The sequence below is a fragment of the Peromyscus maniculatus genome, chromosome 15 (genome assembly GCF_049852395.1).
Source record: "Peromyscus maniculatus bairdii isolate BWxNUB_F1_BW_parent chromosome 15, HU_Pman_BW_mat_3.1, whole genome shotgun sequence".
Lineage (NCBI taxonomy): Eukaryota > Metazoa > Chordata > Mammalia > Rodentia > Cricetidae > Peromyscus > Peromyscus maniculatus.
In genome coordinates this window covers 47,080,418-47,104,556 of record NC_134866.1, presented here as the reverse complement: position 1 = coordinate 47,104,556, position 24,139 = coordinate 47,080,418, and the positions used below count along the sequence as shown (strand labels likewise).

Below are 24,139 nucleotides of genomic sequence, written 5' to 3'. Positions count from 1 at the left end.
TAAGCACTATTATTATTATTCCTAGTTGAGACTCAAATGTCAAGTGGGTTGCCCAAAGTTATGGAGTTGTTGGTACAGAAAACACTTATCTTATTCTTCAGGCTTTCTACCTGATGATATCTATCTGGCAGTAGAGATGAGCTAATAACTCCTTAGTAGGCCAGAGGCCCCAGAGTCAAAAGTCCTTTACATAGACATAATTGAGGATAGGAATGTGTGTGTTTGCTAAGGGAGAGGCTGTATAAGAGACTGAATACTGGAAACGGTTGCCTATGACGTAAGCAGATAAAGAACCAGTGAAAGAGGTTGAGTAGGAACAGCCAGAGAGCTGGGGCACAAAACAGGATTGACAGGAAAGACAGGATAAGAGGGGCCAGGGAGGCTTCGCATGTTCTTTGGGAATTGAAGGAAGACACATCCAGAGCCCAGACCTCTGACAATGATGAAGGGGTTCCTTAGTGACCTTAATGAGAACTTTGTCACCGTTGAAAGCAGAGGCCTGTCTTCACTGTTCAGGAAGATTACAGAAAGAGAAACAATGGCTTCTCTGAGTGTAAGCACTTCTTTACAGACACTTGGGAGTAAGAATATGGAGAATTTTGAGAGAAGCATATCTGGCAGAGGGGATTTCCTTTGTCATGAAGTGGGGAAAGGCAAAGGCCCAAGGATGCAGGGAATAATAGGGAGGCTGGGAAGAGTAGGCTGGCAAGGATAATCTTTTTGAGTCATTGGCCAATGGGGTCACATGGACCCTCCCCCACCCAAGTATTAGAGGCTATTGTGAAAACCATTGGTTACCCTCTATAACCTGATAGTAAGATGCAATTGTTGAAGACACCACATAGAGAAATTGTGCTGGTACCCAAGTGGATGTTTCACTCCTACTGAATAATGTTTATAGTACTGGAAGGTACTATACATTCTACCCCATGAGAAAAGTAATCATTAATATCACTTAACTACAAACCTTTTGAAGTATAAAAGTGACTTGCCTGCAAGATATGCACATCAATACAATTAGTGGCAAAAATGTTATGGGAAATCAACCACTTTTTTTTTTTTTTTTTTAAATTTGAGGGCCACTTTATGAGATGGAACCCATACTATGTTAATGAGGCCAAGAACCTGAGACCATATAGGCCATCTACCCTAGAGGAACACCTTCTATTATTTGTTTAAAGGAACATATCAATATAATGACTTCTAATGTCATATTGCTGTACCCTTAGATCAATGCATCCTTTTTTTTTTTTTTTTTTTTTTTTTTTTTTTTTTTTTTTTTTTTTGCTGTAGATTAACATACAGACCCACAACTGGGCTACGTTCAGAGAGTGAGAGATGTTGGAATACTCAGCCCTAAATGGGATATCTTTATCATACTCTTCCCTTCAAGGATCAAGGATCGAGACAGATGAGGAGGAAGAAAGATTGTAAAGGCCAAAGGTGGTAGACAGCTTCAAGGAAACATAATTTCCAGTCACAACAAGGGTTGATACATATATGAACTCACAGAGACTCGGAAAACACACACAAAGCCTATACAAGCTCAGGCTCTATAGAATCCCAGCATGGAGAAGGGGAAGTAGGAACAAAGCCTCCCCCTGAACCAAGAAGCTATTCGCAATTGATGGCTTCTGGAGAAGTGAAAATCATTCTTCAAGGGAATGACAATGGGTATATCAACCACACTCCAAGGCAGGTTCCATGCTGAGAAGTAGTTGGATAACACAAATGGACTCCATATTATTTTGTGCTTTTAAAAAGATTATTCATATTTTTAATTAATAATTATTTTTCATATATATTTTGCTCATGTTCCTACCCCTCCTCAACTCCTCTCAGACTCCTTTTCACCTCTCTACATTAAGTCAACCTAATGTTTTTCTGTCTTTTTTAAAACAAAAAACAAATTACAAATAAAACCCATAAACACACAAAAATGAAAAATCAAACAAGCAAAAAACAAATAAGACAAAAATTCCTAGATAAGACACAAAGTCCACTAAAAAGCCACGGAATTTATTTTGTGTTGGCCAACTACTCCCAGCATGAGGCCTGCCCTGGAATGTGGTTGCTATAAGCACTGATACTTGTGGTCTACCCCTAACCTAGAAACTATTTGTAATTGGTAACTGCTGGCAAAGGGAAATATTAGTTTTCTCCATTTTTTCTAGAGAGAGAGAAAAAAATATGAAGTTGGGTGGGTATAGAGAAGAGGAGAATCTGGAGGGAAATTGGAGAAAGGGAAAGGATATGATCAAAATATATTATATGAAATTCTCAAAAACATAAATAAAAATGTAAAAAAGGAACATGGTTTCAGAGGCTATCTCAGAAGAGAATAGAGACCCTTTCAATACTGGTGACTAGAATTTATTTAAAATTGCCTCAACCTCTGGGAAGTAAACAATGAGATTGTTTACTGTAAAACAAGTATATTTGAGACTATGGATGGAGATAATTTAGGCATGGCCTGTGCTTAGAAGTGGGGAAGTCATCTGTGTGGTCCAATTGGCTCTTGTTCTCTAGCGTTAACCTGGAATTTGAGCAGAAGAAATGGGATGAATCAGTCTAAGAGCTTTGAAAAGAAGGTCCATAATACTGAGAAACCTAAGAACTCATGGAGAATTTGGTTGGAAATTGTTAATGGTAGGCTATGAAGACAAGAGAAAGTTGTGTGGACTAGGTTAATGCTCTATTAATTTTTTTTTTCAAAACATTCGCAGCAAGAGAAAAGAGAGAAAGCTTATCTTTGAGGTGTGAGAGTATGGCTCAAGGTAGTACATTAGAAATGTAAAAATTTTGACATCTTAAGTTTTACTTTTATAAGATTGAACATGTTATCTCTTTTATTTTAATTTAAAATGAAGCACTAGGCTCTTGATAGATACCTAAAAAATGCATACCTTGTTTTTCCATGTTAAGGACAGATGGGGGTGTGGTTGGGGGTGGGGCTCCATATTCCAGATTAAGAAAGCCAGAAGAGAAAAGCAAAGAAAGAACAGGTTCAAAGGCAGAGGACGGGGAAGGTCAGGCGTGGGAAAGAGGAGGCACAGTGGACACGTGGAGGCTGTAGATAAAGGGCCATGACAACATGCCAGCTTGAAAATGGGACAGTTCCCGGTGCCACGAGGCTCAAGAGCAGCACCAGGAGGGCCACTGAGTGATGCAGATGGGCGTCATGGAGAGGGGGACTGCCTGGGGTAATCTTAATTTCATTGAGTTGTTTTTGGTTTAGATCCTCATGCCAAATTTTTCTCTTGAGGGGAACAGAAGAACAATTAATATTTCAAAGGAAGCATTTGTTAGATGTTAAGCCAGGCATTTATTTTTAAGCATTGTCTTAAAGTGAGAGGCAGAGATTAATAGAGCCAATTTAAATCCTCTTAGGGGATAATGTCTGCTGCTCGCGATATAGTCTCCATTAAGTGTAGACACAGGAAGACCTATACAATTGAAATGTCATCTTTGACACTGAAGAGGTTTTAAAAACACATTTTCAACTCATCGATACAAGTCTTTATTTACTTTATCTGTAAAAATGTCTGTCTCCACCAATGGGGAGGTGACTTGTGGAATTCGTGGCTATTTCAGGAGAGTAAGCTATCATTTGTGCTTATCTTTGTTTCTGTGTTTTAAAGTTGTAGGTATATGTTTCTATCCATAGTAGTGGGTGGAGTTTAGCAATGACATAGAACCTGGACAGTTGATAGTACAAATAAAAGAAGTCATGTGATCAAAAGTCCAATGTTAATCATTTACTCTTAAAGTTTTGAAATAATAGTGTTGATTGCTCCCACTGGTAAATAACATTTTCCACTTCTACCTTATTTTAAAGGTAAAAAAACATATAAGTAGGGTTTAAAATAGAATGGAGCATAGTAGGCACAAAAATATTTGACCACCTCAAACTGATCAATGTGAATATCATCATGCATTTTGTTAAAACTTGTTTCAGGCTATTTTATGATGACTTGATGTGTACATGAATGAGATTATGCACAATTTATACATAATTGCAAAAGGTGAATATTTAGCTTCATTTTAAAAATTATTCTGGAAATTTCTGTGAAGCTTAGTGCAAAAGAACAGTAAAGAGAAAGGAGCCATGCGTTAGCAGAGTGACAGTGTGAAGACTCAGTCTGATGAGATACTGCCTGAGCACAGCAGTTTAGGAAGCGAGTGGTGCATTTCCCACACTTGAATCTGGTCTTTTTGTTTTAATTTTCCAGCTCCCTGGCATCTGAAGCCATGTCAGTGTGTTGAGTGTAAGCCTGGATAGCATGCTTAACATTGATTTGTTCCATTAGCAAGGGAGAAACATCACACAGCGTTGAGCTTTTAGACTGTCAAGATCAGAGGGGCTTTCATGGAAAAGCCCCATCCCTGAGACCTGTAGATCCAGAGACAGGTAGTGGCTGCTCCTGGGGGAGGCGTCAGTCAGTGCACTGATTGCCTTACTAAGCTGGGTATCACTGAACCTCAGGAGGATGCTGGAGGAGTAGGGCTCTTTAACTTCTGCTCTGTCAACAGCTCACTCATCTCCAGTTTGCTAATGACGATAACATCCAGAATGATGCCTGACTTCCCACCATCTACCCTTTCACAGACAAGGAGGGGCATCTACCTGATCACATTTCTCAAATTTGACTTATTCTCTAAAGCCATTCTCTAAAGGCAGTAATATACATATTGAAGGTTATTTATGATGATGCTACATTATTTATTAAACACAAAATTTAAGCTGATTGATTACTATAATTTACTCCCATCTGTATTCCAGATGGACTCAATGACAAAGGAAGCAGGATTCCTTAACCCTTGAAAACATTTGGTCCAGTTTCAAAAGCAGAAAATGATGTGGTTTCCTGGAGATATTATTGTTCTAGAAGCATATTCTTCTAGAAGCACAGTGCATCCATGCATTAATAATCATTACTTTATAAAAACTCATCCCATGGATCACAGTATTGCCTGCTGGTGGGATGAAGAGGAAGAGGGAAAGAAGGAGGAAACATGGGTTACAATTTCATTCAAAAATGCTTTTGTCAGTAGATTTGGAGTGACAGCTGTCAGTAAGAGTTCATTCTGACGTTTACTGAAGTTGTTGCAAGTATGTACTTTAATTTTTAAAGTGTGTGTGTGTGTGTGTGTGTGTGTGTGTGTGTGTGTGTGTATTGCATGTTTGTGTGGGGCTATGGAGACTAAAGGTTGATATATTGTATTTTTTCTACTGTTCTCCACCTTCATTTTATAAAACAGTATCTCACTGAACCCAGAATTCACCAGCTGGCCAGGCTTGCCAACAAGCTCCTGAGATCCACCCGTGTCTGCCTCCCCCAGCACTTGGGTTACAGATATTTTCTCTGGGTGCTGGAGGTCTGAACATGGGTTTTCATGCTTGTACACCAAGCACTTCACTCACTTTTATTTTCTACTCTACTGTTAGTATTATTTTTTTTTTTTAAATAAAGCTCAAGTCACTCCCATGGTAGAGAATGAAGAGGAAAACCTCTCAGGACTGTTTGGAATTGGCAGTGAGTTGGAGCTTGTCCAGGACAGGAAAGGGCAGATTTTTGTGCTGCTTCTTTGCCACAGTGTTGGCCAGAACATCTTTGGATGTCTCTAGAAAGGCTTCACGGAGGGAACAGACTGGGATAAACAAGAGTGTGAGAGCTTTCTGGTCTGGCAGAGTTCTCCAGGCATGTGTTGTTCTATCTGAGCCTCTCTAGGGGTTAAATGATTTTGCTTTCACAGTCATCTTGATTGTTTACTAAGAGTGGAACTATCTCATCATCATTTGGTACTTCCTGATTCAGGCTCCCGTGGGGTGCCGCTTGGGAATCAGTATTAGGGAGATGCTCCTGGGACAATTGTGACATTCAATTGGGTCGGACAACTGCTGGGGGTCAATAGCGGTGAGCAGTGGGACAGCTTGGCAGCATCCTGTGTCTGTCAGGGTGTGCCATGTAGCTTCTGTGGGATGAAATCAGTCTACTGGAATTCAAGGAGCAGCTTGGAAAGCCATATAAGCCAGGTGCCAAGGATATGGCCTTAGGCCTTCCCAGAAACCCCCTCCTTTAGGGTGTAAACTTCTGGAAAGCTCCATCTGGTTCTGATTAAATCCTGCCAGGATCAGAGGCCGGGGCAGGCTTGGCTTCAGAAGGATCATCTACAACGTTTTCCTTAGTATTTGTCTTTGACTTTCTTTCTTCTTTGGGAATTCCCCCTCCAGCTCTCTCTGAGGGTATTTGTTCCTGAGGGTTCACTGGTTCTTTCTGGTTCTCATTTTCTATGCTTTTATTTGGGATGCCAACCTATCACTTTAATAGACTAGCTCTCATAGCAGCCCACAGAAGCTGCAGATTTGTGATGCTTCTTGTTGTAGGCTGAAGCACTGCTGTCCTTGAAAAGAGTGCGGTTTTATTTACCTCTTGGGTATATCAAGCATAACATTCTCTAATGGGGGGCGGACAAATCTAAAGGGGAAGAAAATGGTGCCTGGCAATGTGTGGCAACTCTTCATGGAGCTGTGGGCTCAGTGTCAGTGAGGGATCATTTCAAGGGAGGGCTATCTACTGTTTGTTGTGGATGAATCGGACGTACACTCCAATTTTCAGGACTTCCTTAGTTTTACCTTTTGAGCTGATGTTCATTCATCTAGTTTATGTCCTTTCATGCCCAATGGTGTCCTGGTTTGCCTAGTGAAGTATATGGTTACTGTCAATCTAAGAGAGAAAGAGAAAAAGAAGACATTTTTTGAAGATCCAGAATACTACTCATTTTACTGTGTGGTTTAATCAGATCAAGGCCTATCCTAATACTTGTAGATAAGAACAAAAAGCCCTCTTATCCCACAGCTTTATTTCTTCGTTTCCTGCCCGGATTCCACTGTATTCTCAGGGAGGCCTCCTAAGAGTTTGTATGGGCATACCAACTTGATCATTGATGCTTTACCTATACCCGCAGTCCTTCATGGCCACACTGCATGGCTGGGATATGTATTCTAGATGTGAAGTGGTCTGCTCAGAGAGAGCAAGGACTCACGCATTCTTGGATGCAGACTTGGACATTGGAAACACGGGATTCCAACATCAAGAGTGCTTGGAAACGGCCTAGGAGGGAAGTTGTCCCTGCAGGTCTGTCATTTCCTATTGCAAACAGTGTGCTGGCCACATGTAGAGACACGACTTGAGCAGAATAGGGAGACTGGAAAGCCTCAGCTCCAAGTTAGGGTTATTTGGCTCCAGAGTGGTCCAGCTCTTTATATTCCTACTTTCCAGAGATCCTGCTTCCAATACATTCTCAGGCATCCTAGGCTTACTATGCCATTTTAAAAGTGTTTAGATAAGAGTACTACACCCATAGATAGTGGTTGGTCATCTAGTTGATATCCATGGGATTTACCTTCTACTGGTCTTCTAGAAAGCCCCTATCCAATGTCTAGGTATCTTGTCCATAAAAAGACAACTTTAGGTTATCATCCTATCGCTAAGGATGAAAGAAAAGCAAATAATATGGTTTAATGAATAGTTCATTGATGGAAATTTGCTGAAGCTTTTCTTTGCTTGCTGATATGCTCCACCAGATGTGTGGGTATGAAGGCAGGAAAACTGTTTGATCAATCATTCCCACTGTGGCTTTGTTTGTCTGAAGATCAGCCAAATGGAAAAACTTCCTTGTCTGTGATTACAGAGTGAAATCCTTTAACGTCTCAGATATGTCTACACCTAATTATAGCAGTTCTTAAATAATTATTAAGTCAGGCATATTCTTTGTCTTTTCTATGACTTTATAGCATTAAACTAGGTCAAAGGCAATAAGGTATTTCCCAGTGAGGAATAGTTTCCTGAAGATAAGAGTTATGAGGTATATAGCACGCACACTGGACACTGTACAGTCCTAGAGGTAAATTTCCCAGAGCTTGTTCATGGATCATGTAGAGTAACATATGTGTGTGATTTCCCCCTCAACTACATACTTCCTCAGCAGTTCTGAATTCTTCTTGTATATCTCATCACTATATGAAAAGATAAAGTATATGGAGAAGACTGTTGAAACTCATGTTACTTCTACATTTTCTGCCTCCTCCTTTGAGGGAGAGCTGATTCTTCTTCTGATATTATTGTGAACTAGAGAAGGAGAAGCCACTGGGGACATATCGAACCAAATGCTATACAGCCAATGACTTTCTAGTGAGCATGACAAACAAGTTTAAACCTGGGTAGGTTTATGCCATTGGGATTTTATTGGTCGTATTTATAATCACTGTGACAAAACACCTAGGAAAGTTAACTAAAAGGAAGTGGATTTACTTTGGCTCATGCTTGCTGTCCATGGTTGCTTTGCTGAGCATTTCCAAGCCTGTGGTGAGGCAGTACATCATGCTGAATGAAAGCATTTTACCTCAAGTCAACCAGAGGGTGGAGAGTGGGCCCAAGCTCAGGATAAGACATCTTAAGGACATGCTCCCAATGACCTACTTTTATCAAGCTGAGTTTCAACTCTGAAAGTCACTACCACTTCTCAATAATGCCATCAAATTATGAGGATTAATTTGTTCACTATGTCAGAGCCCTCATGATCCAATCATTTTTTAAAGATTGGATCCACCAGCTGGGGACCCAGTCTTAAAAAGTCAGTGAGCCTCCTTTTTGTCGGGGAGGACATTTGATATTGACACCATAACTGGTTGCATGAAAAACTATGATTCTTCTGTTCTAGTTGATAGTTTAACATGTGATTGCCCAAGATTAGTAGTGTAAATAGAATCCTTTGAATCCCCATGTTATTGCTCATTTGTAACCAATAAAACTTGCATCAACCCAAATGAGTGGGAGTGATCATTTACAAGTAAAGTACTCTTTCAAACTTCACAGAAACCACCTTTATTTTACTGTAAGAAGGGACCCAGCTGACCAGAAGTGCTATCCAGATATTTGTCTTTTACATTTTTGGTTTACAGTGGCCACAGAATAAGGAAGGATGCATTTATATTGAAGAATAAACATCATATGGGTCCTTGAGTATGTTTGTATTCATGATCTTTATGTAAAGCTCATGGCTACATCTCCCTTTTGACTATTGGAAACTTCCGTTCCTAATAATTTAATTTCTCCCTACCCACTGCAGCCTCCCACTACAGCCTGAAGCCAGACTTGATGAAGTCCAGATATATTTTAATTCTCTTTTATCAAGCTAGGGAGAGCATGTCTTGGAGACTGTGCTGACTTTTGCATTTGAAAGAACACCAACTGTGGGAATTTTTATGCATAATGAAGCTCAGGGGGGCAATGGGCTTGATTCCAAAATGCTTCAAGTAGTTACAGTTTAAGCAGGCAAACATGACATACATTCTTAACTATTTTCCGAAAAGGAAACGGCGCTAGAAGAGAGGTGATTTGAAAAGAAAAAAGATCCAGTAGTGACTGGATGGTGCATGGCTTTGGTGGTTCCATAGGTGTTCAGTGGAGAGTCCTGCTACACGCTCAATGTATAATTCAATATTTGTAGGCTGAATAAACAAGTAGATTGTTCTGAAAAATTCTAAGCAGGAAATTCTTTTTCATGGATACTCATGGCAGTTATTAAGTATTGAGCACCATTGTATTGCATACTTCCCATTTATACTTTGATTTGGTATTTTCTGAAACAAATCCCACTTGACAGGTGATATTGAGGTACAGAGGATAGCTAAGCCATTTACTTGTGGTAACCGAACATTAGGACCAGGGTATATTACTATTGAACACACATTTCCTGCCTTAGAGCCTGGGGTTCTTATTTGGATTTCAATGGTTACCTGCCTTTTTGAACTCACAGGGCAGAGTCATGTAAAGAAGCATCCAGAAACACTGAATCAGTCACTAGGAATAGTCATACAGAGGGTAAAGCTTACACTTCATCCACTTCAAAGCAGCCTTCAATAGGCTCATGTTCTGGAGGGAACAGAGAATGATGGGGTTATAGTTAAGTTCTTTCAAACTATTTCTTTTGGTATTTAGTTTAAGTCTTCTGTCTTTAATGTTCCCAGGAAAGCTTATTGTAGGATGAGACTTCTGGAAATGTAATAGAAACCAGGAAGGGAAAATTTTGCTATCTGATTGAATATTGGTAATGCAGCTTTATTTCTCTTTAGAGACTCTGTCTGTTGACCCATGCTAGGAACCTGTTAGCACAAGCTTTTTCTTAATCTTATAAATTCTTTGTACTTTGTTCATGTACAGGGGTTTCCCAGTCAGGCAGCCAATACCTGTATAATATACTTATGGTATTCCAAGAAGCTTGAATACATCTATTGGTCTGGCACCATTTTCAAAAGCATATATTGTCTGTTGAAGGTCTTGCTACAAGTTTAGGAATGATGTGTTCTCAAGAGGGCCTGTTTACAGTGTTGATTAACTTGGACAGATGATCAGTTTCACTGATAACACTCACTCATCTATTGGTAAATGGTAGACTGTTTATTCTGCTAGATACTTGATTCTCATTAGATAAAAGAACAAAAATATAAGAAAAATATTGGGGGTATGGAGAGAGTAATAAAACATGGGACACTTTTGCTGATAGACTGGATTTATGCTACTACAGGAACAATTCCTCTCTGTGAGGGATAACAAGATGGGAGAATACAAGGGAAGGCTCACCCTTAAATATGGTTTTTGGCTTTAGTTCAGTCTTAACCACAATGTCTCGTAGCCTGAAAATAAGGAAGAAGAAGCAGAGGCAGAATCCTTTCTTGGTCACAAACAGCCTCCCAAAGTCTTTTCATGCTGGCTTAGTCTCAAGATGTAGGCATGTGGTACTTTTATACTCACGACTTTTGCAAGCCCACTTACATTGTAGGGCAGATCTGAAATTGAAAAAAATACAAGGGAGCAAGCGACCGTCTGGAGACCTTGGCTCCAAAATTTTAGGGATGGGCTAACCTTTCAGACTTTCCAGATGGATTCTTCTCTGGACTTTAAAGCACATGGTGGTGAGTAATGAGACTTCACTTGATCATTGCGTGCACCCCCAACCCCTCACCCCCTGTCTACATGTGGAAGAATAGTGGATTACAATTACAATTGCCCTGTACACGCCAATACCATAGAAACAAAGGTATGGTGGTTCTTCAGAGCACTGTTTCATGTGGTTGCTGTTACTCTTCTATGGACTCTGAAGTTTTCTGTTTTTGCATGAATTTGTTTCTTTCCTTGAATACTAGCCCATAGGTATCTGCATACAATCTAATAAAAGAATTCTAGTTATCCAAGTTATGGTTACTTAGCCTCTTATTGTAATTAATTCTCATTGCATGGTCAAAGCTTAAGAGATTTTACATGGTAATATTTTATCCCACTTTCCATGTCTTGTTTTATAATGTAGGATCTTCAAGCTTCAGATGATTTACATACCTCTTTAAAATGTAGCTTTTGGCCAGTCATGGTGGCACATCTCTTTAATCCTAGTACTTGGGAGGCAGAAGCAGATAAATCTCTGTGTGTTTGAGGACAGTCTGGTCTACATAACAAGTTCCTGATCAGCCAAGGTGAGACCCTGTCTTAAAAGAAAAAGAGCCTTTATTACTCCATCTGTCCACATTCTTACTAACAGTGGTAGACTTTCTCTTGATCTAATTTTTTTCTGTGATTAAAAACATCATTGTCTAAGATGTCATTATCTTCTGTTTAGTAAGCCATAACAGAAAATAATTTTGTCACTTTGTAAATCTTCACAGAGGATTTAAAGTTAACATTTTATTATACAAATATTTTTTATATTTTTTCAGGAGAGAACAGCAACAAAATACCTTAGTTACTACTGGTTTGCAAAAGATGCACATGGAACAACTTAAAATTTTGTATTATACTGTTTTAGAACTTTTTTTTTCTTACACTGAATTCTCTTTAAATTTTCTTCTTGACTACTCACAAGTACTATATATAATAGCTTATACTCAGGGGATGATGTGCTACAGTATGAATATGAAATGTCTCCACAGACAGACCTATGTGTTTGAACAGTTGGTTCTAAGGTGGTGGTGCTATATTTGGAGGTGATGGAAACTTTCGGACAAGGGATCTAGGTACCTGGGAGATTGATGGACATATGGGTGGGACTAGCAGGTTCTGGCTGAAGTCTATCAGTCTATCTGGCCTCGAGATCTACCAAAGTATAGCAGGTCACACTGGAAGCTCCTGCCACAACCAATGGAGTCCCGGGCAGTTTGCTCCCCTTGTCATGAATACGTGAACCCAATGAAACCTTCCTCCTTCTAAGTTGCTTCTGTCGTGTATTTTGTCCAAGTAATAAGAAAAGTAAATAATTCAGAAAATTGGTACTGTATAGTGAGTTTGTGGCTACAGTAAATCTGACCATGAATTTTAGTTCTTTGGAACTGGTTTGCTGGAAGAATTTGGAGCATAATGGAGGCAAGAGTGATGCAGTCATGGAGGCTTGTACCAGGGTTTCAGAAAGTCACTGATATTAGGAAGTATGTAGCATGGATGAGTTTTTCATGAGGAAACCTTGAGAAGTCATTGAGTAATGCTGTGAAGGGGAAACCTAAGTCACGGTAGAGACCCAAGGATGTTGTAAATGCTAGGAATATGGATGCCCACTAAGGAAAGCTGTTGGCATTGACTGGCATAGCCTGAGTGTAAGGGCTGACTAAATCCATTGGAGCCCAGATGGCACAGCATAAACCTTGGATGTTGAACGTCAATTTGCAGGGTTTGATAATGCCCTGATGGGTTTCAGTCTTGATTTGGTCCTGTCTTTGTGTAATGACCCCATTCTTTCATTTTGGAACAGGAATGTTTGCTCATCATATGTTGGGAGTATGTACTTTTAAAATTATTTTTGTAGTGGCTCCCAGTTAAGAGATTTTCTGAGTTTTAGAAGAGATAGTAGATTTTGGACTTTTAAACAAGGTTGGAACTGTAAAGCTATGGGGACTTTGAAGTTGGATCCAATACATTTTTTATTATGAGATATCCAGAGCCTGTGGGAGCTGGGGCATTAATGTTAAGGCTTGAAGTAGAACATTTTCCAGAAACTCATCTCTTTGAAAAGTTGGTTCCTAGCTAATAACATTGTTTTGGGGGATTTGTAGAACCTCTTGGACCTGGGGCAAATTGGAAGATGTAGGGCCATAATACCTACACCAGAGAGCTACAGCCTTGCCCTGACTTCAGCAAGGTCTGCGCTTCCTGTTTCACTGAGTTGTGAAGGTCGCTCTATTGTCTCTCACTAACATAACTACTCACATGGTAGTTCCATCTACCATAGTTCTGGTACCATGAGTCTGTGAGTAAAAATCTCCCTATCCAAAAATTACTTCTAGTAGATATTTTCTTCCAGCAATGTGAAATTTCACTAATATACAAGATCAGGTAGTAAGGAAAGTAGGTTTATTAGAGGGCTGTCCAAGAAGATAGGAAGGCTGACTTCTTAAAACTCTATATTCAGAACTCAGGGAGGCAAAGGAAGTTCATGGGGCAGAAGACAGGGAGACTGCATGCTGGATGAGGTTTTCATCATGTGCAGTATGCCTCCTTCTATTTTTACCCAGGACAGGACATCAAAGTCAATCTAGACCTCTTTTGGTTTGTTACAAAATTGTACTTTCCTGCAGATTAACCATAACAGCAATTTTAATGCTTTGTGATAGTTGGTGCACAGGATTAAATAATAACATTTTGATAATAATCAAAGGTCATCACGTGTTCTGAGACCCATAAATCTAAAGAAAGATTACAGGGCAGTTTACATATTAATCTTGCAGATGCAGCTTTGTGGGGCAAAAGGAGAGGAAGTGAAACTGGACAGGGCAATTTCCAAAGCAGAGGCATGACTACATGTCTCTCCCTGAGCTGTATGTCTCTCTGCATCCCTTAAACGATTGCCCCTGAGCTGCGCCTTGACTCTACTGGGTATTTGTTGTTCTCCCTCTGTTCCTCTCTTCCCTCTTGTCTACCTCTGCATTCTGGCTCTTCCACCCCCATCTCTTTCTTCATGCCTGTGCCCTTTGTAGTCTTCTGACTCTATACCTACCAAGGGCAAGTCCAGCTCCTTTTCAGGTGACAAGTGACATCTAACTGTGAATTCCTATTAAAAATTTGTCATTTTCAGGGTTGTTAGAATCACAGAGAGTGATCGATCATGTAGCAGCATCCTCGTTTGTGCTGAAGATAGACCCAGCCAATGACAAAACTTGCCCACTGCCAGGAAATGACCAACCTTTGTATTTCTGACTTTCTGGTTGAGTCCTCTTTTCCTTCACAATAGTGTCTAAATAACTATCGGATAATAAGCCTCCATGAGTTACAGAGGGGTAGGCGTGAGAAGAAAACATCATGCCATAAATGTCTTGATAAGCCATTCCCCTAAAGATCAGTATAAAAATTTCCAGTGAATACTTTAAACAAGTTCCGAAAAGTTATGTAGGGCGGATTGTACTTGTGCTGAGAGAACAAAAGTACACTTATATATTAGCCTACAACAGAAGAGGAGGATTTGGGGACTTTACAATAGGAAAAAAGTAGTTTGAAAGAAAAATAGAGGTGATCTTTTCCCTTGACATTTCTCATTTTGAAATTTATAGAAACAAGTATAAAAAACCTATTTTATTTGATTAATCAAAATTAATATGTTGCCGTTTACTTGGGCTAATATAAATTTAAAACTCCAGGATAAGCCAACTGTAATTGTATTCCCAAAGATCTCTTTTTATCATTATTTACAGCTAACAAGACATTTATGTCCTCTTCTTGGTCGGCGTGGTGAAGCTTTTTTGGCAACACTTCCCTGACTTGAAATTCTCCTGTGTGTGGAAATCCAGTTAGGGAAATGACTATGTAAATAGCGACTCCTGAGAGTATAATCTGTCCTTTGTGACATGAATTAGATAGCTACTCACATCTGTGGAATAATTCCCAGTTTTGCAATTAAATCTTCTGATATGCCCGAACAAACATGCCAGTCTCTTCCTAGTCTAGGAGAATTTAGTCAACTTTCTGCCTGAGCAGACAAGCTGTGTGTGCTTTCGAGCAGATGCATCATTTTCTCCCAATTTGGCTGAAAAAGGATTGAGCTGCAGTGAGATGGATCATTAAACATCAAAGGTAAGAGACATCTCACTGTGCATGTTGTGAGTGTTAATTGAAAAAATAAAACGTGACTTTGAATCTTAAAGGTAATTTGAGAATGTGCATGTCTAATAAAGTGATATTTCTTCTCTTCTTTTAATCTAAACGTTGTGGATTTTTGGAAACTGCCTTTCTTATAGAGTGTGGACAATGTTTTATTGATGAAATTTGACTCCTTTCTGTGTCTCCTTTCGGGGATATGTGTAGTTAAGGTAAAACAAAACAGGGTTACTTTAAATCCAATTTTTAAATGTTGATTTTTTTTTCTCCTTTATCTACGATGCTTTGTTTTCTCAAATGTGTTTAGTAATCTGGAATATTTCCAAGAGTGATTATTAAAATTTCAGAAATCTTCCTTCTTTTATGACACAGCTCTTGCCCCCGGAATTCCATGGATGTGTGATTTTTCTTATTTATGGTAGTTATTACGTTTCTCTATGTTATCGAAATTTGGCATGCAAATGTTTCTTCCACACCAAACTTTAAACTCTTCAAGGACGAGGTCAGTCTTGTCTACCTGACGTTGATGGGATATTTGTGGATTCAGAGAATGTAGGGAAGATATGCACTGCTCTGAGGATGAACTGGCCTGTTGCTCAGAGTGGATTAGCTGGGCACACTCACACATGGATGCAGAGACAGTGCCATAGTGCACTTAAAATTCTCTACAGATTCTGTTGGTTCTTTGAGCATGGATGGAGTACAATCAAGGACATGTGCTCTAGCCTCTCTTTTTCCAGTTGGGTTGAAAATGTTTTACTTAGTGTTATTGATTGTATTGAAAATGAGAGTGCACTTAGGTAAGGTGAAGAGAATTCTAGGCTTTTGGACAAGGTGTAGTATTTTGTATTTTCTTAGGTATGTGCAACATTCCAGGAGATGAGTATCCATCATTATATAGCATCCATGTCCTGATGCATTTATTCTTTCTCATTTAACTGTTCCTTAATCCTGTTAAGAGAAGAAATAAGAAGTAGAACTATAATTTTTATTATTGAAACTTACATCAAAATTGTGTAAACTCTCTTTTGGCCTTAGAAGGTCTCCCCCCAAACCCTATTTTGTCACCTTTCTAGGCTTTTGAAATTGTTTCCAGAAATTACTAGTTATTGTATCTTGTATTGTACAGTCACACACACACACACATACACACACACACATATATATATGTTATATATAAAACACACACACACACACACACACACACACACACACACACACACACATGTTTTATTTTGCTTTAGTGCACCATTAACTTCAACAAGCAAAGCATCATCTACATGTCCTGGTCGGTAATACTGGGGAAAGAATGTCCAAACTAGACACCAAATGCTAGCAAATGACCCAATAGCAGGAATATATTACCCCTTTTTGAGTTATTGATAAGCAGGTTCCCATAGACCCCTAAACATTTCAGGCTACTGTCATTGTTCTTGGTTACCCTCTAGAACTTGACATTAAGACCATATTGCTGAAGATACCACTTTCTTCTGTTTTTCTTTTTAATTTTTGAGGTTATATGTAGCTGGAAGTTTTTCTGTGTCCTGTCCGGTCCCACAGCTGCTCAGATCCAAATAAACACACAGAGGCTTATATTATTTTTAAACTATGGCCATGGCAGTATTCTTGCTAGCTAGCTCTTATATCTTAAATTAACCCATTTCTATAAATTTATACCTTGCCATGTGGCTTGTGGCTTACTGGTACCTTACATCTTATTTCTCCTGGTGGTGGCTAGCAGCGTCTGTCTGCTCTCCTTTTTTCCTTCCTCTATCTCTAGTTGGAATGTGCCACCTAACTTTATTCTGACTCACTATTGGCCAAACAGCTTTATTTATCAACCAATCAGAGCAACACATTTTCATATCATACAGAATGACTTTCCACAGCAATTATAAATACAATTATATTTTCTCTTCCCTTCTTTTCCCTTTTCCAAACCCTCCAGTATACCCATCCCTGCTCTCCTTTAAGTCTATAGTCTCTTTTTTTTCCCCACTAATTGTTATTGCATGCATATATATTTACCAATTATAACTGTTCACTCCATATAATGTTACTTGTATGTATGTTCTCAGGGCTGATGATTTGGCACTGGACAACCAAATGTACCCTTTCCTAGGGAAGACCATCTCTCCACTCCCAGATATCCTTAGATTTCTATAGTTCTTTGTGTAGCATGGCCTCATGGTCTTTTCTCTACCCAGTTTGACATGCCCATTGGTGTCTTCCTTGCTCAGCTCTTGCATGGAAATCATGTTGGCCAGAATTAATGGGTGCAGCTTCCAAGGTTACTAGAAGACCCAATCTCACAGCAAACAAGGCACTATATTCTTGAGTCAAAACATAGAGGAAATGAAGTGGGGCCTGGAAGCTTTGTCTCGATTGGCTAGCATTCATCGTCTGGAAGGTATTATGTATGTTACTGGAGGAGAAGAGTAATCTTTAGTCTTACTCAGCTACTAACTGAATAAGCTACAATAAAAACTGCCCTGGCAAGACAAATGCACTAGTATAACAGTGGCATGTGTAACATGAATCTTAAAAGGTCTTATAATAAAATACCTAGAGCCAGATATTGGGGTGAAAGCTGAAAGATCAGAGAAGCAGAACAGCCAGCCACTAGCTTACCTCTATGAAATCCTCAGCCTCAAGAGAGAGAGAGTTCCTGTTTCCTCATGCCTTACTCTGCCATATTACTTCTTGGGATTAAAGGTGTGTGTCACCATCGCCAGGTTCTGTTTCTTTCATGTAGCCCAGTGTGGCCTTGAACTCACAGAGATCCAGACAGATCTCTGCCTTCCAAGTGATAGGATTAAAGGTGTGTGCCATCACTGCCTGACCTCTATATCTAATTTAGTGGCTGTCTCTGTCCTCTGATCCCCAGGTAAGCTTTATTGAGGTACATAGTATAATCACATTTCCCCTATTTTGTCTAAAGTAATAAAAGAAGGTTATAACTAATATAAGAAAAACTATATACAGTAAATACAATAAGTTCATACAATATATACAGATAATAAATACATCAACCATGTCTAGTCCACTTGCGTCTGACAAAAATCAGTGAAAATACCCCATTATCTAGTCTGTCTTTGTGAATCCAAAGGATTGTATCTAATTCACCTTCTATCCTAATTTGCATTACCAACCCCAAACTATCTTTTGATGTCTTTCAAAATTACACACTTTACACCTCTTTAGTGTAATTCTTTCTGAATTTGTTAACAAGTAAACTATAACTATAATGATCTAATCTTCAACTCCCTCAGAGACCCAAGAAGGAAATAATATTAACTGAGTAAGGAGGAAGTGCAAACAAACAACTTCTAAAAAATGGGAGAAATGACAGAAACAGCTGGCTGCCTAGACAGTCACCCAAGATTTCTCTGCAACGTTGGGAAATCCATCTTCAGCCTACAGGCCTAGCATATCTGACAGACTGATCTGTGAAGCGGGATTTTCTAAACGGCCTTCCTACCTTGTCTTGTCAAGGTTTGGCAGTCCTTTCTTTTGTGTCCTGCTTGTCCATTTCGGACAGCATACTGTCAGCAGTCAAGGCAAGAACATTTTCCTTGCCCAGTGGCTAACTTTTGTCACAAAGAACAAAACTCCATAAGGAATTTCTTCAGTGCCCATCATCTTCTCTGAAGTAGATTGGTGCTGCCAGGAACAGACATGTCTCATTGTCATAAAAAAGAAGAAAAATCTGTTATTAAAACATCTTAAATGCCATATTCTATAGCTCTCTGAAGTGTTTGAAGATGACCTGTCTATCTAAAATATACCTTGAAAACATACCTAATGTGACTACAGGCATGAATATTATGAGAGCTACCAACTATTCTCTGATTGGATTTAAGGCCTGTTTCATGAGATGGAACCTACAACTTATACTGTCAATGAGGCTAAGAAATCTGTCCTTAGGTCATGGACCTTAGAGGAAAAACCTACTAATATTATTCTACCAAGTGGGCATAGTAATACACTGACTCCTGATGACTTACTGCCCCATAGATTAGTGTATCTCCCATGGAGATCAGAGAAGCTGCTTCTTGCAGTAAATGGTAATTAACATAAGGAGTCACAGTTGGTCCCCATGCAGAGAAAAAGAGACTGTGCAGTGCTTAGTTTTAAATAGAATGTTATCACACCCTTCCTGACAAGGTCCAGGAATCTCTGAGGAAGAGGGAACAGAAATATTGTAAGAACGAGAGGTGATAGATGACTATAAGGAGATTGCCCTCCAGACACAGCAGGGTAGTTGCACGTATGAACTAACACTCATTGTGACAGCATGCACAAGACTTGTAAAAGCTCAAGCTAGACAAAATCCTGGCATGGAGGAAGGCAGCGGAGCATGAAGTACCGTCCATAGGCAAGGAACTGTTGGCATTTGAGAGCTACTGGGAGAGCAAGAGTTAGTTTCTTTCTTTCTGTCTTTCTGTCTTTCTGTCTTTCTTTCTTTCTTTCTTTCTTTCTTTCTTTCTTTCTTTCTTTCTTTCTTTCTTTCTTTCTTTCTTTCTTTCTTTCTTTCTTTCTTCCTCTCCTTCCCTCCCTCCCTCCCTCCCTCCCTCCCTCCCTCCCTCCCTCCTTTCTTTCTTTCTTTCTTTCTTTCTTTCTTTCTTTCTTTCTTTCTTTCTTTCTTTCTTTCTTTCTCTCTTTCTTTCTTTCTCTCCTCTCTCTCTTTTTCTCTCTCTTTATCTATCCTTCTCTTTCTTTCTTTCTTTTCTTCCTTTCCTTCTTTCCTTTCTTTCTCCAAACAGGATTTCTCTGTATAGCTTTGGAGCCTATCCTGGAACTCACTCTGTAGGGCCTCAAACTCACAGAGATCTGCCTATAAAGGCATGTGTCACCACATCATGGCAAGAGTTAATTTCTTTAAAAGTGTGACCCCTTGTAAGTTGACCATGCTCCAGGTCAGGCCACACTCCCAAAAGTTTGGGGGCGGCACAAACTAGGAGAGAGAGAGAGAGAGAGAGAGAGAGAGAGAGAGAGAGAATGAGAACACAAAGTTAGTTGGGTAGGGGGTGGAGATGGACTTGGAAGGAGTTGAGGAGCGGAATGAATAAGATAAAAATGCATTGCATGACATTCTAAAAGAATTAATAAAATATTTTTTGTAAAGATGCTCATGTCAATAATACTACAGTACATTACTCAACTAAGGGTTTAGTTGGCCCAGTCCTCCTTTAGGTTCTGTAAAGAGTCCAGCAGAGGTTCCAATAGAATTAGAGATGAAGTGAACTTTTCTTTTGGCTTCTGCAATGAACTCCATTTATTTAGGAATTTTTGCCTTTTATGTAGGAGTAGAGTGGTTTTCAACATCATCAACACAGATTTTAATCAAATTAACCTTTCTTCCTCCTGTGGACTGATAATTTAAGGTAGCTATTATGACTTTCTAAAGTTCTCTAGTTACTGAGGGACGCGGTAAGTCAATGTCTGTTTGATGACATCAGATCAATAGTTAGACTATCTGCAGATGAAGATAGATACTATGCATATGGCTGTCTTTTCATAGCTCAACTGTTCCAGGTCAATAAACTTTATACTTGTAATTTTGTAGTGTAGGAAATAAAATAAATGTAAGGAGACACGGGTAAAATGGGAGTTTAGTTCTTTTGCCATTTCTTTCCTTTATTTTTTATTTTATTTTGTGCCATTGGTTTTAGATGTAGCTTTCAGGCCCCAGTCTTGTGTTTTCATTTAATCATTCCACAAAGTAGCTGAATTTTAAGTCTATCCTTTTAAATGGCTCACTCAGGCTTTTCATTCCTCCTTTCGCTGCTGTATAAATTAAGATGACCCTCGTTATTTTGTTATGAGATTCACTTTGTGCAAAATAGGCTGGGAGCAGGTTAATTAAATCATTATATACCGTAATGAACTTGGATTAGAGTTTACATGAAATTTTGGTAAAATACTTCTAAAAGAATTAGAAAAATAGTAAAATGCAATTAATATTAATGTTATTGTGGTAGCCTTGATGATAATGTAAGAATTGTTTTGATACCTGCAAAATTAATGTGTCAGTTTGCCACTGCCCATTCCCTGATTGCTCTTTAAAAAGTGTAAGTCTATGAGCCACCTCGTTTGTTTATTTTACCTCTTTCTCATATGCAGAATATGATAACTCTGTGGCATATGGACCAATTGTTCAGAGTCCAGTTCAATAGAATTTTATTTTTATTTTTTCCTTTTTATTAAAAATTGATTCTTTCCTCATACAGTATATCCTGATTACAGTTTCCCCTTTCTTTACTCCTCCCAATTCCTCCCCACTTCCCCTTCCATCAAGATCCACTTCTTTTCTGTCTCTCATGGGAAACAGACAGGCTTCTGAGACATAATAACCAAATATAAGAAAATGAAATATAAGGTAAAACAAAAAAATTGGACAAGGCAAACCAATAGAAAGAAAAGAGCCCCAAGAGAGGGCAGTAGAATCAGGGACCCACTGGTTCACACACTCAGGAGTCCAATAAAAATATGAAACTGAAAGCTATCATATATACAGAGGACCTCGTGCATACCCATGTTGGCCCTGTGCTTGCTGCTCCTGTCTCTGGGAGTTCATATGAGCTTTGCTCAGTTGATTTAGAGGGCCTTGTTCTCCTTGTGTCCTCCATCCCTTCTAGCTCTTACGTTCCTTCTACCTCTTCTTCTGTGGGGATCCCCGACCTCTAAGAGGAAGGATTTGATGGAGACATCCCATTTAGACCTGTGTGTTCTGAGGTCTCTCTCTGTGTAATATCTGGCTGTGAGTCTCTGTATTTGTTTACATCTGCTTCAGGAAGAAGCTTCCCTGATGATGCCTGAATAACTCATTGATCTAAAATGCAGCAGAATATTATTAGAAGTCATTTTATTGTTACTTTTTTTTTTAAACCAGTAGCATTTGGTTTTACCCTAGGTCTCTGAGCTATCTGATCTTGGTTACCCAAGCAGTGTTAGGTATGGGTTTTATCTCATTGGGTGGGCTTTAAGTCAAATCAGACATTGGTTGGTTACATCCCCAAGTTCTGTGCCTCCATTGCCTGAGCATATTTTGCAGGCAAGGCAATATTAAAGATCAAAGCTTTCGTGGCTGGATTAGTGTTTACGTTTCTGTGTTGGTAGGCTGCACAGTACCTTCCCGGTCCAAAGACACTCAAAGATGAAGGAAACAGTTCAGTGTAGGCACCAGCTTGACAACTCCATGTATAGTGAGTTGTGTGAGTGTTGTGTGTCAACAATGGGGCCCTTCGTCTATTTGTGTAGAGTGACTTATTATCTTGGTTACTACCTGGGTTGTTTAAGGATTTCCATGGGACCCTTTTGGTCAACAAATCTACTGGATATAACCCTGTCCTAGGACTGGAAGCTTTGTTTGTTTATTATAATTTGTGTTAATAATGGCTTCTCAGTTTTCAATCCAATTCACAAGGAGCTTGCATTTTTTTTTTGCACACCAGTAAAGACCCTTGACTGTCACATGGAATCTTTGATCTTAAATATCTGCTTTTGAATCTGAGACATTTTACAAACCTTCCTAGGAGTCTTTCCAGACTTTAAAAAAAAAAAAAAAAACCTGGTTCCAGAGAGACTTTTGACAGACACATTCCTGGTTTCTGCACTAAAAACTTTTTAAGAAATTTTCATGATGCGGGGGTGGGGGTGGGGAAGGCAAACAATAACTGGACACCTAAGTAGAGTTTTCTGCTAACTTGTTTGCTAATAATGATGCAGGCAGTTTTATGTAAGCACTTTGGAAATTCTAGACGCTTTTCCATCTCAGGCTTAATATAGTTGGATCATAAATAAATATCAGATACGTTTTGGAGACACCAGAAACTAAACATTATGCAAAGGCCACCTTCTGTTGCGTCAGGGGCTTGAATTGTTTCCGTTAAAATATCTGGTATGAGAGCACCGAGATTAGATGGGGTGTTAGCTCTCTGCGTCTTCCTGCTATCGAATGTCGAAGATTTCTATTGTTGGCAGGAACTGAGATTTCGTTTCCCTTGGGGCACATTCTGATGCTGGCTCAGAAAAGCAAGTCTCCCTTTCCAAATTATTCTGCTCAAGGTAAGCGAGAGAAGGAATTCAGGGGTGAAGTGTGTCTGTGAATGGAGGGTGGCAGAATCCAAAGGAACATCCTCAGAATGAAAGTGTACAATTTTGTCTGAATATGGAAAACCTGCTCAACACAGACTGAGCCTCCTACCGGTGTAATTATAAAGATGTGTGTGTGTGTGTGTGTGTGTGTGTGCGTGCGCGCGCGTGCACGCGTGCTTGTGCATGTGTGCATGTGTACTTTTGCATGTGTGTGTCCAAAATGGACTGAAGGTGGGTTTTTTCTTTTTTTCTGTAGCAAAGTGCATGGGATCAGGCATCTATGTGCCTGGCTTAAATTTATGAACAAATAATTCTGTTCCCAGAGATGCTGTCAGGACTTATAACACCACGGTTTGTTCTGTGTTATTCTGATATGTGGATGATTTTTCGTTAAGATAATTATTCTTGGAATTTCTGAACATGAAGAAAAGTCAAATGTAATTAATGTACATGATGCCTTCTTCATCAAACACAAACTTTTGAAATTAGCTAATAATTACATTTTCTCTTTACAAAATATCATTTAGTATTTTCTCCTCTTTGAAGTGACTGTACATGTCAACAAAATAGAATCAAGTAAGTTTTATGAATGAGATCGCTAAACAAATGATAGTAGGTAAGAGCATAATTGAAACCAGCTAAAATAATTGAGCTAGCATAGACTGTAATAAATTAAAAACAATGTCCCCGGAGAATTGTGCTTAGTAATATAGGTACCTCGGAGAGATACAGCAGAGCCCCGTAGTTCTGCTGAAACCCTTAGGCACTGTTGGGCATAACTGCACACTGTTGACTAAGGAAACTGGATCCCATTGCTTGGAGTCCTCTGTGTACTCAGCTCACCCCTGCTAATGCCCACTGGTCTTAAGCAAAATAGAGTGGCAAATATTTAGAGTGAGCTTTAT

At 39.2% G+C, this 24,139-nt stretch overlaps 1 protein-coding gene across 8 annotated transcripts in view; it reads left to right on the top strand.

Moving 5' to 3' along the window:
* The window catches only part of Pde4d (phosphodiesterase 4D), a 1,451,136-nt gene that overhangs the window by 62,855 nt on the left and 1,364,142 nt on the right, over window positions 1-24,139 (top strand). For 2 of the 8 annotated variants that reach the window (XM_076552300.1, XM_076552296.1), the window contains exon 1: window positions 22,888-23,204. The exons of the other annotated variants lie outside the window; for them this stretch is intronic. The gene's annotated coding sequence lies outside the window, so the exon portion shown is untranslated. Of the gene's footprint in view, window positions 1-22,887; window positions 23,205-24,139 lie in introns of those variants that run through there. 8 annotated transcript variants of the gene reach the window in all.